General features: G+C 42.5%; 1 pseudogene; it reads right to left on the bottom strand.

Moving 5' to 3' along the window:
• Window positions 1-472: 472 nt before the first annotated feature.
• On the bottom strand, window positions 473-14077 carry LOC123278158 (olfactory receptor 9I1-like; annotated as a pseudogene).
• Window positions 14078-15728: the final 1651 nt, after the last annotated feature.

The following is a 15728-nucleotide window of genomic DNA, read 5'->3' on the forward strand; positions in this document are numbered from 1 at the left end:
GTGGTCAAGAATGTCTTAAGATGTAATGAATTTGGAGTTCCCTTACATTTCAGAAAAATAAAGATACCACCCAACAGAAGTGGAGTCCCCATTGTTAGAGAGAAGATATACACACTGAGTTCAGTGCCTGGGGCTCTAGACCCAGAAGTGTGTGGCCTCCAAGGCTAGTCCTGAGGAAAATTCACTTAAATGGACTGAGGTTAACCTCTTCACAAGTGACCCATTGGGCTGTGATGCTAGTGAGAACTAGGAGGTGGGCCTAGTGTGTCCTCAGGGCTGGAATGGAACTAAGGGAGTCTCTCTTCCAGATAGTTGACAATACAATCATTAAAGAATGACCCAACTTGCCTGGGTGTTTCTGTCATCTATAAGGGAGAGGGCATCTCATTCTAGCGAACATTCTAGTTGCCTGGGCAGATCTGGTCTTATAGCAACGATAGTCCAGGCTCTTCCTTATGCTCCAAGTCTAGGCTCATGGATTATCCTTCTGAGAAGAATTTGTCTTCAGGTAGAGTCTTCTCTGCAGGGACAGTATATGCTGACCAACCAACACAAGGCAGAATGAGAGTCACATTTCTCAGTCTGAGTTAACAAATAGTGTCTGGTTTTGAGAATGGCTTTTTGGGCAGCTTGAGCCAGACCCATCCATACCAGTCATTTCTGGGTGGGTACTTCACTCCTGGAACTATAACATCATCTCTTTGTGCCACACTCAGCTATGAGCTCTTTGAGGTTAGCAACTGGGTCTTACTCATGCTAATACCTTGGGGGATATGATCCGGCATGTAGCTGTTGTTCAGAAAACATCTATGGAATGAGTGTGAACTGTGATATTTCTAGAGTTACAAAGCTGAGACTGTAATAATTAGCACCTGAATGCTGAATGTATCATGAGGCTTTACTTTCCCTGCCACTGGGACACTTAACCCAGGAATGATGCTTGCTACCTCAGTTTCATGAGGGCCATGGGGCTGGAGAAGGAGGCCCCACTGGGGAGGGGGTGACACTGTGGGGAGGATGATCTCAGGTCAAACACTATGCACCATGCTGGAATGGGACCTCAAAGCAGTTTGTAACCATTGGGACTGAATTGATTTCATGCATTTTAACTTTTTGAAATTAAAGCAATTAAGGTCTAACAAAAGTGATTTAATTTTATTTTTTGAGAGGAAGATTGACCCTGAGCTAACATCTGTTGCCAATCTTCCTCTTTTTGCTTGAGGAGGATTCGCCCTGAGCTAACATCTGTGCCAGTCTTCACTCATTTTGTATGTGGGATGCAGCCACAACATGGTTTGATGAGCAGCATGTAGGATCCGAACCTGTGAACCCTGGGCCGCTGAAGTGGAGCGTGGAAATTAACCACTACAACACTTGGCTGGTCCCCAAAAGTGATTTATTTTTATACCTATGTGAGACTTTTCATATAAACAAAAAACTAGGAAAAGCAATCCTCTGTCAACTAAGTGTCCTGGTGTCTGACTCAGAAGGTACAGCCAACATAACCCAACATTCCAATTTGGAAACTTGAGGCTGAGTTGTTTTGCCCTGATCCTCCCACGACAGACCCTTTGAGAGTCATGTGGGTGCCTTGGTGTAAGGACTATCTGGGTTCATGTTTGTCTTCTTGCCCAGAATGTGAGTGTTTCTGAGCACAGGGCCACGGCCCACGTGTGCCTCATGGTAATGTGTCTGTAGCACAATGCTCCACACCATGGGTACTGTGCTGAGTCAAAATTTAGAAAGAATAAACAAAGACCCAAAATAGGCAGCAGTCTCATTTAGATGAGGTTCCCTCCTCCTTGCTTCTGTAGCTTCTACCCCAGGAGTCAAGCTACCTGGTTTTGAAACCCAAACTACTACTTATAAGCTGTGTGATTTGGGGCAAGTGACATTTCCTCTTTGAGCCTCAATTTCATCATTTGTAAAATGGGAATAATAATAGTATCTACCTCACAGAGTTGTTGTGAGGATTAAATAAGATAATAAAAATGAAGATAATAATAATAATAACAGGAAATGCTGACATAGCACTTACTATAAGTCAGGCGTTTTTCTGTTTTCTGTGTATTAAATCATTTACTCTTCATAAGAATTTTGATACAAGCAAAGTATCTAAAAAGCGGTTTCCACTAGTGGTAATCATTCAGTAAATGATAGCTATAGTTGTTATTAATTCACTCTCAGCTACTATTGCAGAAGAAAGCACAAGGTAAACTCATTTATCCTGGGGTGTGAATGACTGATAATAGCTACACATCACTGCATTATAGCTATTGAGAACTAAGTATTTGCATCAAATTGGATGATTTCTCATTTGTGGCATTTGAGACCGCAGTAGAATCTGGAAAGGAAGATATTTTATATTTCTTGGGGTGTTTTCTAAAGCTCGCAATTAAGCAGTCATGTGCCTTCCACGCACACTGGGGGAAAATACAGATTTGTCACCTGGAAAATGATTTGACAGACATTGCTTCTCTGCCTAACATTTGCTGTATGTTGATGATCAAGCAGAACTCAAATCTAGGCAAATGTTTCATAGAAACCTCAAGAGATCCAGCAGCATAGTCTGTTACTAGTTCAACTTTTAAGCTTTCTGAGAAGGATGGAAAAGAGAATGAGCTCATCCTGGCCGGGTGATAAAAGGTAAGTGCTCTCATCAGCCCTCGGATCATGGGCTGCAAGAGAGTACGTGTTCCAGGCTGCTTAACATATCAACAGGAAAGTTATGAGAGTTTGGCCTACAGTTACTAAACTTTAATTTTGCCACAAAAGTTTGCTAGAAAAATAAAACCACTGTGTAAAGAGGGCTGGCAACCTCACACTGACACCTAGGTATACCATGTCATTTGTCATTTTGCTGCAAACCAGAGAAAACATCATCATAGATGAGCACCAGTTCATGGACCGGCATTATGGAACTACACCAATCTGGTCCAATACCTGCTCCCTCATTTTGTGGAAGGGGATCCCAGGCCCAGGGAAGGGAAGTGACATTTTCAGGAGTGCAGCCTGTTGATCTTTCTACCTGGTTGGAGCTCTATCCTCCGGCACCCAGACAGAATATTCAAGTGATTTTCTTTTCCTAGGTGCGTCTCTCACCTGAGGGATTCTGTACACAGAAAGCAGCTCAGCCATGGGCTCAGACTCTGGGGAGGTCATCCCTCTGACCACTTCCAGGAGTAGTTGCTGGGGACTGCTGTTGACATTAGGCACAGGCCGGAGCTGGTTGGACAGCAGGGCCAGGGTGCCCCCCAGGGCCCAGATCCCTGAGACACAGGAATCATAGATTTGCAGTCCCATGGTGACATTGGGCAGGAAGGCTGGGTCCCCTTTTGCCTCCGCCACAGCAAAGAGAAGGCCCAGGGCATCCAGGAAAAAGTGGACTTTGAATGTTAGAGAGGGGAAAAGACAGGGGAGTTAGGATTGGTCAGTAGTATTCTAAAGAGCCACAAGACATAGCCCCAGAGAGCCTCTCCGTGGCGGGAGGGAAGGTAAGATAGGATTGAATTTAGATGTATGTTTGCTGAAGGATAGAAACCTTGAGGGGATTGGAGATTCTAGGGAAGATTCTAGAGAAGACACAAGTAGACAGACATGGAGAAAAGCTGGCAGCTTCTCTGAGGTGGACAAAGAGACACACATAGTGACACAAACACACATACACACACAGAGTTGTGGACATGCAGAGAGAGGCTGACAGCTATGTAAGCATATACATAGCATCAGGTCCACAAACTCAGGCAGACACCGGACAGAATGGATGTGACACATAAACAGGCAGACACGTGGACTTGGACCAATCACTCAGATGCAGAGACAGGCAGACACACAGAGGCAGGCATTCAAGTGGATGAGACAGGAAGACAGGTGACACAGACTATAGAGGGTGGGACAGACACACATAGAGATGGGTGGCCATACACACAGGCAGACAGATGGGCACAGGCACAGGCAAACTCTTGCAAAGACAAATAACCACACACACAAGCAGAGAACTACAAGTAGGTGCAAAAGATGCATGCTAGAATGCTTTTGACAGAGATCTAGGCGGGAAGAACTAAGACAGACATGTAGTGACACAGGGCCCTGGCTACATACCTCCTGGGTATCTCTCTGGATAGAACTTGCAAGCTCAGAGACTGAGCTCTGTTTAGAAACCAGTTAAGCCTTGGAAATAGCTCAGGTATCTGGATATGAGCTCGTGGGAGAGGGTTGCTGACAACGGTGGGCCTGGGACTGCCTTCCCTCTGGTCCCATGAACATGCTCATGGATACATCTTACCATAGCTCCCACTGCCATGATTCTGAAACTATTTCCAGGTTTAAAGCTACTGAGCTCTTCTTTCCTTCAAATTTAAGGAACGTTAGCATTGTGCAGACGGGGGCATAAGGTCTAGAGAGAGAAAGTGGCTTGCTTTCACTTACTGAGTGACTCAGGAGAGCTGGGACTAGAACCAAGTCTCTAACACCCAGGTGCACAGAGCGAGGAGCTGACCCTGTCAAGGGTCTCACTGTCAGGGAGTCCTGGAGGATAGGTAATAGATCTGGGGCCCCCAGCTGCAGCAGTGATCAGGAAGGCCGCTCTCCTTCTTCCCTCTTTCTGCCCTTCCTCCCCAGGGATAAAGAGCCTAACCCACTGTTGGCACAAAGGCTGCTCCAGAGGTTGCTGGAACATGACTTCCAGCTGATCCAGCACTGTGTGTAAGGGGGTCACAGCCCCAGTGAGCACATCTCCTTTGGTGGAGAAGATGTCTGAGGGATCTGGACACTGTGCACATGGACGTTGCTGAGAGCAGGGCCACAAGGACAATTGGATAGGGCATGGGGGCTCTCCTTTCCTGTTGGTGTGAGGCTAGGGGTCCTCTGCTGTCAGACCTTCTGGGCATGGCTTCCTCCAGGAAGCTCTAGGCACAACTGCTGGGTGTTCAGGAGATCCCCCAAAAGAAGGAGAGCCAGTATGGCTGAGCTCCTAGCCTTTGCCCTATCTGACCATACCTTCAGAGTACTCGGGGGCAATGTGACTCCCTTCCGGCCCTGGCCACCAGCAGCCCCTATCCTTGCCTCTCATATCCTGACAACTACCAACTTTCCTTACTTCCTGGCTGAGGTACTGGGCGAGAGTGGGAGCAGGAGGTTGCCCTGCCCATCAATACCTCCTCTCTTCCAGGGACCCTGTTATGGGGGCCTGTGTTTATGAAGGAGTCAGACCTCCCTACCCCGGGGCCTCCTAGGCCTGCTGACATCCCACAGTCTTCAAAGCCAGAATTAATCCAGTGATGCACAGGAGATGCCGGAGTTCTCCAGGGAGGGGCTGAAAAACAAACACAGCCCCTCGTCAGGTCTATGGCCTCAGGCCTCTCTCAGGTCTGTCCTGTGGATGGATGCACTTGACACCATGGTCACAGCGAGGCACGGGCCAGAGGATGGCTGGCCTTAGCGTTCAGCTTCAATCTGTTTTTGTCCTGAATTCTGCCCCCAGCTCTGCTATGAATGCTCTGAGTGATCTTGGACAAGTCACCTCCTCTGACTTGGGCCTTAATTTTCTCTTTGGTGATGGGAAAATATCGAATTCATCATGTGGTTCTCAAACCCTATTTCAACAGCCAAACCCTTTCCTAACACACGAGAGAAGCTCAATAAAACCAGACAGGGGTGGAGATGCCCTCTGTGGTAGGGACAGGCAGTGGCCTTGAGTTTTGCCTGCTGGGCTCTGCCTTGACCCTCTCACTGGTTTCTTGGGTCTCTTCAAATAGTCCTGCACTGATAAGGACCACAGTTTGATGTCACGACACTGAATTGCCTCTAAGGCTCCTTTCAGGTCTGACTCTTAATTTTTAAATGAGTCTGATCAGGTGAGCATTGGAATAGTCAGAACTCTTTCTTTTTTTGTTTCTGAATAAAATTTGCCCTGAGATAACTTTTGTTGCCAATCTTCCTTTTTTTGCTTGAGGAAGATTCACCCTGAGCTAACATCTGTGCCAATCTTCCTCTATTCTGTGTGTGGATTGCAGCCACAGCATGGCTGCCAACGAGTGGTGTATGTCCACGCCTGGGAAACCAACCCGGGCTGCCAAAGTGGAGCACGCCAAACTTAACCACTAGGCCATGGGCCAGCCCTGCGGAATAGTCATAACTCTTTATCCAGGGGGGATTGGGGCTGAGGAAAGGGCATAGAGAGTCCAGACTCGGGCTAGAAGGAAAAGTTTTAGGCTTGTGGACTGTGCACCGGAAGAGATGAGGAACACTGAGTGGGCAGAACCATTAATACACTAAGAGCCAAAGGAACTTTGTTTCATTATGGATTGTGCTGACCTTGTCTGAGAGAGGCTGGCTTCCAGGACAAACAGGCCATGGTTCCAGAGAGATCCAGGTGAGCACCTGAGGGCAGGTAAGAGGAGGGCTGGTGCAGGGTCCTCAGAAGGGCCATTTCAGGGGACAGTGACAGCTGTGTAGTGTACAAAGCATCCTTGAACCCAGTTGCCATTTGGTCCTCATGCGAGTCCACATAAAGCAGGAGTTATCATGCTCATTTTACAGACGGGAAGCTGAAGTGCAGAGGGACAGAGTGATTTGCTCCGGGTCACACAGGCAGTAAATGGAAGATATGGGCCTAGAACCTGAGTCACCTGGACCCTGCTCCACACCTGCAGGGAGGTACAGGTGGCCATGCAGAAGTGGGACAGGACATCATCTGCAAGAGTCACCTGCTGACTTGTCGGATGAAGCTCCTGATGCAGTTGTGCTGCCCGTGTGTTTGGAATATTTCCTCTTGGGGGCGGGTAGGAGGAGCTTGAGCCATGTCCTTTCCCCTGCAAGCTGCCTCCAGAGCAGGCTGCACACCCTGCCCTGAGCTCCAGGAAAGCCCCAGGAGGCCCAGAGCACTATGTCTCTGGCCTGGTTGGCGGTTGAAGCCTAGGCTTCCCCTTGGTGATCCAACATCCCTCTTCCAGCCCATGGGAATGAGCCCATGTAGGTAGGAGGGTACCCTTAGTGTGGGCTCTCAAGAGACAGCTTAGATCATCGCCAGGATTCAAATCCTGACTCACTCACTCCTGGGTGTGTGAGCTGGGCAAGACATTCAGTCTCCATAGGTTTCACTTTCATCTCTTGAAATATGGGAGTGATTATTCCTTCCTTGCTCGCTTGGTTGTTGTAAAGCTTGAATGCGATAATTAGGGATTTTAAAGAGCCTTGTAAATTTTAAAGTGCTGTGAAAAATAAGAGATAGTTATGCCAGGATTGGAAACAACAGCATATGAGCATCAATAGCAGCTCTCAAGGGCGCTCCAGAGAGCAGCTTTGGCGAGAGGAATGGGAGGGGGGCAGGGACTGTGCACTGGCCAGCCTGAAGGGGGCGCCAGTGATTAGGAAAAATACAGGATTGCAGGTTAGGGTCCATGAATATACATCTGGTCTGCCACATGCTTTTTAAAATAAAGTTTTGTTGCAACGCAGCCACACTTACTTGTTTACGTAGTATTGCCTATGGCTACTTTCTCACTACAATGGCAGACGAGAGTAGTCCTGACAGAGACTGCTCAGCCCGCAAGGCCTAAAATATTTGCTATCTGGTTCTTTACAGAAAACGTTTATTGGATGCTGCTTTAAAACAAACCTTTGGGTTATAAGAAATACAGGGAAGAGTGACATATGTTAGTTTTCTATTGCAAAGTAATAAATTACCATACATTTAGCCGCATAAACGACACAAATTTAGCTCGTAATTTCCATGCGACAAGAGTCAGGGTATGGGTTATCTGGGTCCTTTGCTCAGGGTGTCCCATGACTGAAATCAAGGCAGTGGGTGGGCATCAATCTCATCTGAGACTCAAATCCTCTTCCAAGCCCCATCAGGTTGTCAATACAATTTACTGCTCTGCCATTGTGCGATTGTGGCGCCCATTTCCTTCTTAGCTGCAGACCAGGGACTGGTCTTGAGCCCACCCTCAGGTCCTCGCCATGTGACCCTCTCATCTCACAACGAGGCAGCTTACTTCTTCAAGGCAAGCAGGGGAATGTCTGTGCTTCTTTGAATTTCTCTTTTGGGCTTTCTCCATTAGGTCAGGCCCACCTGGGATAATCTCCCTTTTGATGACTCAGAGTCAGCTGATTAGGGATCTTACTTATATCTTCAAAATCTGGAAACTTAATAATGGGAGTGTTATCTCATCATATTCACAGGTCCTGCCCTCATTCTAGGGGAGGACATTATACAAGGGCATATGTCATTGGAGATCATTTAAAAATTCTGTCTACCACAGACCTTAGCAACCAATCAGACAAATCTAGAATATAGAGTATTTATAAGACAGCCATCAGTGCCTTGGAGCAAATGAAAAGGAAGGGGAACTCTACTAGATTAAAAGAATGTAAAATAAAATTTAACAATCAAACACATTGGTTGAACATAGGTTGAATTCTGATTAAAACTAATAAAATAAAATCCATTCTTGGATAAATAAACAAAATGTGAATGTAGACTAGATATTAAATTAGGTAATGGAGTCATTGGTCATTTTCTTAAGCGTGGTAATGGTATTATAATATGGTCATTTGAAAGAATATCCTTAAGATCCATAATGTTAAACAATGTCATTGAAGTACAAAAAACACTCAGAAAAAGTAATATCATATATGAATTTTCACAATCTTAACACACCTGAGTTACTAGCACCAGATCAAGAGTCAACACATCACCAATTCTGAAACCCTTCTGTGCTCATTCTGCTCATCACTCCCAATTCTAATAGCATTGATGGATTTGCTTGCCTTTGTCCTTTTTAGATCTGGAATCATACGGTACGTACTCATTTGTGTCTGATTCTCTTCATTTAAATTATGTTAGTGAGATTCATCCAGATCGTTACAGTAAACTATAATACTTTTGATGGAACAGTATTTTCTCTTCATAGACATATTTAATAAGCTATGAGAAAATTTTGCTAAATGGAAGATATTCTCAATTGTAATTTTTTTACATTGTACTGTATATATATTTCAGCCCCTGTATTTTCACATGTGCCTTTTTTGCCTCCTCTAGTTAGAGTATCTTTCTCTGACAAATTTTATAAGACAAAATCATAAAATTATGATTTTTTGGAATGTTTCATGAAATTTAAATGATGATCACGGTATAGACAAATATCAAATCATTATGTTGTACACCTGACACTACATAATGTTACATGTCAATTATATCTCAATAAAAAATGTGCATACTGAAAAATGATTGACTTTGTTGGTTATTTCACTCCAGATCAGAATATAATTTTAACTAATTAAAATTAGGAGCTTCATCAAAGTCCTTGCCACAAGATAATATATTCTAAGCCACAATTATGTAGTTTCAGAACTACACCTTGTACAGTTTTTGCTGTTTATTTTGTTTAGCTTTTCCATTCCTATGGAAGGAATAAATTTCAACGCCTTCCAGTTTGCAAGATTTGTTTTCATTACTTGGAACTTGCTAAAGCCTTCAAAATGAAGGTTTTTGTCCTCCATTCATTACATGCTTTGATGAAAGATACAAGATTTCTAACAGATTTTAAATAAACATAATAAAAATTTTGAGAACATTTTAACAAATGAGTTCAATATTATCGTAAATCACCCAGGCTGATTTCAAAGGCTTTTCAAGGCTTACATACTTCTACAACACTATGGATAAGAAGCAGGAAAGAAAGAAGCTGCCATGCAGAGTTTTGTTTGTTTTTTAAATTTTTTTGGTATTCCATCCCATCTTGGTCAAAAAATGTTGTAACCCCGTTTCTCTAATTGTGTCTATATGGAAACATTTGTAAATATCAACAACTATGGCTTCTGTTTTGATGGAAAGACCATCATAACTTGTTTGGATGCAAATCTAAATTATGTGTACCACAACTGATTCCAAATATATGTCTGTTCCATGGGTTTCAAAATTCAATAAGGACATGATTGTTATTATGATGCCGTGCTTCACCTAAATTTGTTTTTGTATTATTACCACAAAAACAAGAAGTGTTGCCTTCATGGTTGATATTCTATGCTGAATTTACAGCAGCATTCCCAATAATGTCATCTTGTCACTGACAGAAAGAACTTTTGACAGCTTTACTTTGATGACTTGGGTGAAAAAATCAAATTATTGGAACAACAAATGATTTTCCAGTTGAAGCATTTAATGACACTGATATAAAACTGTCATCATTCCACTGTGCGTAAAACTGTTCTTTTCTATTGGAGCTGATGCATTACCAAGTACTGCTTTACTTTTTCTTCATGCACGAAAAATTAGAATTAAATAAATGTGCTCAATTACTTTTGATGTGAACGAAAAGTCACGCTGCACAGAATGAAATGTAAACAAACACACCTGCTATTTTAAATCATTATTGTCAGGCACAGTCTTTGAAAGCAAGCGTTATGCATCTTCAGCACATTCGCACCTTCTACTTTTCAAGTCCTCATGGACATCGCCGTGACTCCCTCAATGGATGATAAATGTGCTCAAACATCTTGTGCAAAATACATGTTCATCATCAACTTCCTGGAGTAACATGCCCTTCTGGTTTTTGATTTTATTAATACCAAAAGTGCTTATTGCAAAATATAAAAGTGATACCAAACAAAATATTGCTGTGGTTTTGCATCATTCAAAAATAGACCAAACCACTGTAGCAAAAGCTTTCAGACTACTCTTTGTATGCTCCACAGCACTTCTTAGTCCCTTTGTTCTGCACATTTTTTGTTTATACCTAAGTGCCTGTCAAGGGACACCTGTGGCTTCATGTGCTTTGGCATGGGCTGCAATACAGCTGGCTGGTACAACTGTGGCTGCCAGAGGCAGCAGTGTCAAATATTTCTCTCACCATCACCCTAGATCAGAGAAATGAGCCCTCCCTACATCCTTATGTCTGAGTGATTCTTTATTCTTTTTTTTTTAAACAGGAGGTACCTTGTAAGCTATCCTTGGACAAGAGATTTCATTCTGGAAGTAATCAGGAAAAGAGAGACAAGATATGGCTGATGTCTTTCAGATTTAAATGTATGTCAAAGTGACAACTATATTCACTCTATATGTGTCTCACACACTACTAGGTCTGACCATGGCAAAGCTGGCAGTGCAAATGGAAGTCTACCAAAAATATCAAAAATAAATAATTAATCATGAAAAAGTAAAAAATCTGGGACAAATGCCACATTGACTAGGATGCCAGGACAACAGGTGTAAATAGAGACTGTCCTGAGAAAACCATGAAGTTGTAAATGTGCTTTTCTTTCCTTTCTTGTAGTTTGGGTCTGCTGGCAACCATTATTTGTGGTTTAATTTCTCTGAAAATGTCTATTTAGCCTTCATTGCTGAATGATATTTTCACTGATATAGAATTCTAGGGTAATATTTGTTTTTAGCACTTTAACCTTGTCGTTACCTTCAAAAATTTCTTTTGTTCCATTTTCTCTGTGCCTTCTTGTGTCCCCCCAATTACACATATGTTTGACCATTTGATATTTTACCAAATGTCTCAGACATTCAGTTAAAAAAAATTTCTTTTCCTCTCTCTGCTTCAGTTTGGATGATTTCTATTGACCTGTATTTGTGTTTATTTTGCTGTATCCAATCTGCTTCATTTCACATGTTGTGTTGTTTAGTTCTAGAACTTGCATTCTGTTAGATTTTTTGTTTCTCTGATGAAGTTCCCCATCTGTTCATCCATTTTATTCTTTTATTCTAAATGCTTTAACATATTTTCAGCAGTTATTGTAAAATCATTGTCTCTAATTCTAATTATGCATCTGTTTGAATTTTTCTTTTGGTTTTGGCTTAAATTCATTGCTTTTTTTCATATCTAGTAATTTTTTTGTTGTGTGCTGTACTTTGTGGATAACGTATTGTAGATATTCTATAAGGTAGATTGCAAAAATAGCCACATTTCCTGTTTTTTTATTCTTCTGTTGGTCCATAAAAGGTCTCAGTCTAAGGGCTCTTAACAATAAATTTAACTCAGTTTAAAGCTAAGTTCTTTACTCTTTCATTTAGAACTGTAAGGTATTTCCTGTTATAAATTTATAGGCCTTTTTAATTATTTTGCGTGTAAGAATTCTCTTTATTTGAATTTGTGGTTGACCTATCTTGGCATATTTGTATCTAATGCTAATAACATTCTACTAGTAGCTTTCGAGAAAATGAGGTTGGGAGAATTGGGGTATGAAGAGGATCAGCTTTGCATTGCAAGGTAAGTACCAGCAGAGATAGAGACAAGAAGCTCTTTTAGACAGAGAAAGAGATGATGCTTGCAAGGGACGCTCTATGGGGTTGAGATTTGGGGTACTTAGAGCCACCCAAATCTTCCCTAATGTTGCCATTCCGGATTGTTACCACAGCAAATCTAGCCTCTTCTGACTAATCCCAAATTCCAAATTGATTGTCAGCATCTTCTTTAATCCTTACAGGAATTCTTTCAAGTAGGAAATATTAATCTTTTTTTGATTTGAGCAAACTGATGTTCTAAGAGGGTGAGATACTACCTGAGAAGGTAATACCATTTACAACTGTTTGCTATAGGTCCATCATTATGACTGCAGATGCTGGGAATGAGTTTATTGACAGCAGTAATTGTCACAAGTCAGGCACTCTGTTTAGGAGGAGGAGAAACAAAGGAATTGAAGATTCAGAATGTAGAGAATTTCCACTTGAAAGGCGGGTATTAAAGTCCTGGAGGTATTGGGAACCATTTGGGAAGACATAAGTAGAAGACTAGCCTAAAGGAAGCACTCTTCCTCTACTATTTTAATCTGTACCAATGGGAAATTCCACTGGGCTTATGGTTCTTTTCATGAACTTCCTCATAAAGAGTTGGCAGGTAACCCACACCATAAAAGAAAAAACTCCCCTTATTCTCCCATCAGTATGATTCTCAGCTATAACCCTCCATGCAGACTAAAAGTCAATATCAATGAGCAAAGAGATAAAAGGATATATATTATTATATATATTTACGTCTCTTACCTTATATATTTATATCTCTTATACACATATCTTATCTGTATATGTATATATTTATTTATTGATTATAGGGAATTGGCTCACATAATTACGGAGACTGAGAAGTCTCATGATTTCCTTCTTGTCCATTTCCCAAGTGCTAGTGAAAGCCACCTACTGTCCATTCTTGAGGGCAAGTACCAAATGGTTTTGATGCTTATCAGAGCGTGAAGATTTGGGGAGAAGATGGATCAGGATGAAGGACACTCACCTAAAGCGACATCCCTTGGGAATTGGAGTTTACTAATGACTTTTCTGAATGTAGTTTTTATATCTTTGTTCTTCAGACTGTAAATCAAAGGGTTCAGCATAGGGATGACTACTGTGTAAAATACAGGCATGGTCTTGTTTTCCTCTCGGATTTGTCTGAGTTACTTCTCTGGTACATGAAGGCAAGTGTCCCAAAGAATAGAACAACAGTGGTGAGGTGGGAGTTGCAGGTGGAGAAGGTCTTGGCTTGCCCACCAGCAGACATCACCCTCGGGGGGGCTCTGATGATGAACATGCAGAAGATCAGGATGATTATGACATCGGCCAGGAACATGAATTTGGCAAAAAAGAGGATGTCAATCTCACTTTGTGTCATGCTGTGGCAGGCGAGCTGTGGCAGGCATGCTCCAGCAGGGGTGGGGGATTACAGAAGAAGAAGAAGTTGATCTGATTGTCATCACAGAAGGAAAGGGTGAAGGTGCATGTGGTATTCAGGATGCCCCCTAATACCCTACAGACATAGGTGCTGGACAACAAGCTCCTGGAGGTCCTTGAAGTCATAGTCACCTTATAGTGCAGTGGATTGCTACTAGCGACAAAGCAGTCATAGGTCATCACTGACAGCAGGTAACATTCTGAGCCTGCAGAGATGGTGAAGAAAAAGAACTGGGCAGCCCATTGGCCATAGGAAATGACTGTCTTGCCTGTGGTCAGTGTGGCCAGGCTCTGAGGGGCAACGATCAAGGCACAGCAGACACGCTGCAGGGCAAGATAGCTCAGGAAGAAATACATTGGGGTGTGGAATTGGGTGTCCACTTGGGTTAGAATAAACATCCCCATATTTAGCAGAAGGGTGACTAGATGTAAACTGGGAAACATTAGGAAGAGTAGAAGCACCAGTTCAGGGTGATCTGTGAACTTTATCACCGTGATGAGATTTCTTTTGCCTATAGACTCAGTGTAGCTGGGTAGCCTAAGGTGGAGAATGGAATTAGAGATTCTAGAATGAAGGCCTTTGTTTTCTTCAGAGTCAGATGTTAAGTGACTATCTCAGATATTTTCTGCTCAGAGAGAGAAGAAGATGTTTACCATCTTAAGAATCCACAACTGGCAGTTACTATGGAGAGCTTTTACTTTTCTCTGTGTGTCTCCTGAAACTAGACTTTGGGCCAGCGTTTCTTCAAGTTCACTTGCTTATTGTCTGGGGCTTTCTTAAAGGCCAGAGAACCTTAGAATATCAAACTGTAAGGGATCAATCTAGAGTCCTTTCTTCTAGAATATCTCCAATAAATTGTTACGTAGCCTACACGTACACTGGGACTGCCTCATATGCCAGAGAGAATTCTCTTTGAAAAGAGAATTTGATTTATCCAGTTGCCTTTTTTTAAGGCCAGGACAAAATAAAAAAATGAAGATATGTAGCCAACCTACACATTAACTGTCTGCTCTGTCCAAAGAGACAGGTATGTGATACAACACACAGGTTTCATGCCTTCAGCGGGGCTGTGGATGGAGCTGGCATTGTGACATCCCTTCTAGATCTTTCCTTACTGTTTTCGTAACTCAGTTTGGAAATTTCCAGTACAGAAATCCTGAATTTGCACTCAAATCTATTTTTCTGCTCTATGACTCAATATCTCCTTTCAAGGCTGCCGTTATCATCCTTGTTTAGCCACAGAGTCTTTTTTTTGCTTTTTTCTACAGAAATGGAAATTTAGAGATATGGAGTCCGTGTTTTAGGAGAGGCTTAACTAGGTGTTCTCCAAGGATTCTTTTCTTGCTACATCTATCTCTGAATGATAGGATTATAAATTTAAGTTTCTTTGAGGCTCTTAAAAGACTACTCTGAATGCCTCTATATTTGAAAGAAATAACCAGTATATTCAGATTTCTAAATAATCATAGGCTTTGTAGACTTACAGCAATAACTAGGTAGGATTGTGCTTAGTAGGATCTGTGCTATCATGACTGGCCAATTATAGCATCTTTTTTTTCCAGAGTGGTCATAAGTTTTCAGTCCAGCCATTGGACATGTCCCATGACACTTGCATAACTTCGTTCACAGCCTGAGAACAGATACCATCATGCTCTAATTGACCTTTTTGCCTAGAGGGATGCATTCATCTGGCAGCTCTCTCCTGGATGGTGGCAACAAACTTGCATCTATTCAAGACATTGATTGCGCCAATGGAAAAACCTAACAATAGCAAAACCCTTGAAACTCTGAACTGTTAGCTGTTGTCTGTTAGTTTGTGTGTCCACATGGCTGTGTGATTTCTGTCATTTGAATGTAGCATTATGTCAGGTGAGCATCTGAGTGACTGATTTCTCTCTTTCTCCAGTATTTAGGGGGTCACTGTGCACACAGCCCTCAGGACGGTCTCCGTGAGGGCTGAGACCCTGAAAATGGTGGCTCACAAGCTCCACTCTACACTTGGTGAAAATGCCCACAACCCTCACTAGAGACTTTATAGACACACAGAACCCTGGA

The sequence above is a fragment of the Equus asinus genome, chromosome 17 (genome assembly GCF_041296235.1).
Source record: "Equus asinus isolate D_3611 breed Donkey chromosome 17, EquAss-T2T_v2, whole genome shotgun sequence".
Lineage (NCBI taxonomy): Eukaryota > Metazoa > Chordata > Mammalia > Perissodactyla > Equidae > Equus > Equus asinus.